Below are 2,924 nucleotides of genomic sequence, written 5' to 3'. Positions count from 1 at the left end.
TATTACACTCCTGCATAGTACAAACATAGATAATCTATGGTACAAATATCACTCATTTTCATACGCGATGAACGCCTCTAAAATAATTATCGTCTTTGTCTTTAAAGCTATCACAGCAATTGTTAAAGGCTTCAACTGCATTTCTAAAGGCATAAATGGTAAGATTTAACAGTGAAACATCACTGGAGAGTTTATCATTAAGAGTGGAACACCTCTTTTAGAAGACTGTATCCACCCTGAAAGGCATCTCAAATAACTAAACTGGTAAGACTATAAAATGACTATACAGTGTTAATAAATGCTAGAGACGACTCCTTGACTACTAACCTGGTCTTATGGCACACTTTGTTAAAATCACATGCTCAGGCAGTGACGCACACCACAACTATAGATTATCCTTCATGAAGAACAAGAAAGGCTTGAATGATGAACAGCATGGTGCAGTGGACAAAACGTGATCGAAACAACAGATTTGTGAATCCACCGTCATTACCTTGGCTGTCTGAAATTTCTGGAGCCGTACACCTAGCGCTATTGGGTCTTACGGCAGGCAGACGAAATGCAGGTGAATTTCAATATTTTAAAAATTCACTGTACATCGAATCATTCGACTTTTTGCTTTGTTTAACCACGGTACAGCATCATTACAGCAGTACTAATGCATTCCAGGGGGGGTTTATCAAGTAAAATTTGTTGCAAGGCTGTTTTTTAGAGTGCAAAAACGTATGATTTCTTACCGATCTCTATTTATTAAGTACTACTGTACTTAATGATATTTATGAGTTTGGTTATGCCTAATCAATACTGCAAAGGTGTTATAAAGAAGTGAGACTGGTTTGTGGGTTATAATTTAGTTCAAGAAATCCCAAACCTCCATGATCCCTACTATACAGTACTACCATACTGTATAATACAAGAGTTGTCTTTAATATTAGCTTGTCCTACATACATGAGCTGAGGTGTTTAAAATGGTAAAGTTGTGGTGAAGAACACAAAACCAGCACTGTGCATTAACAATTTGCAGCAGTGTACCTGTGTTACTCACCACCTAGCTTGATGTATGTATATATGTATGTATTGTGTGGTATGGTATAGGTACTGTACAGTGTTGGGAGTAACGCGTTACAAAAGTAACGCGTTACGTAATATTATTACTTTTGTGGTAACTAAGTAATATAACGAAATATGCTATAAAAACAGGTAATATAACTCAAGTTATTTTACTTACAAATGTAACGCGTTACCTAAGTAATATAGTTACTGTAACGAATCTAATATTACGTAATAGTATTACTACAAGTAACGAAGTTACTAATCTCGTTTGTAATCCACTGAGTAACGCCTAGCCACAACGAAGTAATGAAGTCTACTGAATGAAGCAGCTTATTCACCAGCTTCTTACATATAACCAATATTTGCACATTGTCCGACAACGAAATCATGTCACGTGATAAGGTGGTAGTTTCACACGTGACAGCTTAAGGCTGTGGACACAAAGTAATATAATATGTAATATTATTACAGTTACTTTATTTTATTGGTAATATGTAACTGTAACTAAATAGTTCAGTTGCAAGTAATATGTAATATGTAACTAGTTACTTTTACAAAGTAACTTGCCCAACACTGGTACTGTAGGACAATAACAACCTGTTTACTTATATATAAACCACTGTCACATCTACAGGTCTATATGAGGGTGTTTCATTTAGTCACTACTACTTGAGATCCTTGAGTAGAGATATTTTTGACTTGGTATAAAATAACTGTATTGAAACAGAATTTTAAAATTTCCTTCACAGGAAAATGTGTCTTCTAATCAAAATGGTTTAGAGGAGATAAGAGATGGGGATGCTTGGGGTACTCTGGGGCTTCAAGCAAATTACACATTAGCAGTAGTGGATCGGTAAGTGATCACATGAAAGTGTAGTTTGTGATGTTACCAGTTGTGGACAGGTATCAACACACCTGTACTGATGTATTGGGCAGACATAACCAGACAAGTGTTGATCTTATTGATCGGGCCACCATTGGGTTAGGAATAGACATTACCAGTTGAGAATGGTAATGGTGTAGCATTGTTTTTATATAAAATGCTTTTCAGATCAATTTCTCACTCAACAATCTTACCAGAACTCTATGATGTTGCTAATGTTAGTCTGTAAATGTGCATACTTATAGGGTGGAGAGAATACCATTTATCAGTGCAAGAGTTCTTATAGCTCTTGGCTTTGTAACACAAATGCAACCTATTCTCCAACTTGTTGCTCAGATGACTGTTAGTCTTGGTCTCTTGTATTAGCTTAGCATACAACTACAGTTGCAAACATTTACTTATTTTAAATTTTGTTTCATGAAATGAAGTCTTATCCAATGTCTATCCTTATACTATTCACACACAGGAGAAACTGATTGATAATATCAGTCTGATACTTACAAACAGTACTGCTCTGTATTCTCTAAATGTTGACCTGAATGTGAGGAAATGTGTTATATGTTACTTGTAATAATGTTATACACAGGTCACCGAGATTGTCTATGGCAATTCTGACTTCACATTCAAAGATATTTTTGCACCTGGTTCAGCTGTGATGTAATATGCTAATTATCTGTGATGTGTTAATATAATGTCTCATATTAGAGATGCTGCAATAGTTGTTACATATGATGTTGTATGACATAAAGTTCCTTGACAAGCCAGCTTGTGTTGTTGTGGCATAGAAAATTGCATGCAACTTATAACTGTGGTCTGTAGTAACAAATAATCTTTGGATCAAAAAGGATGATAAGCAAAATGAGAGATGATATGTATATTACTTTACCTTATACCCTAAATTATTGCATGAGGCCTTTGATAATTCATGTTGTTGTAACATTGATATATCACAACATAATGTCATTCAAAATTTCTTCATGTGGCAATA

The 2,924-nt window shown here is 35.0% G+C and overlaps 1 long non-coding RNA gene across 1 annotated transcript; it reads left to right on the top strand.

Annotated features, from left to right (window-relative positions):
• The first annotated feature begins 1,652 nt into the window (after positions 1 to 1,652).
• Positions 1,653 to 2,059, top strand: LOC136265624 (uncharacterized). The gene is made up of 3 exons (XR_010705627.1): positions 1,653 to 1,755; positions 1,803 to 1,906; positions 1,957 to 2,059. It is a non-coding gene; the product is annotated as an uncharacterized lncRNA (long non-coding RNA).
• The last annotated feature ends 865 nt before the right edge of the window (positions 2,060 to 2,924 follow it).

Source organism: Dysidea avara, chromosome 9 (assembly GCF_963678975.1).
Source record: "Dysidea avara chromosome 9, odDysAvar1.4, whole genome shotgun sequence".
Lineage (NCBI taxonomy): Eukaryota > Metazoa > Porifera > Demospongiae > Dictyoceratida > Dysideidae > Dysidea > Dysidea avara.
The sequence above is the reverse complement of the archived record's forward strand: the minus strand, read 5'-3'. Positions and strand labels throughout refer to the sequence as shown.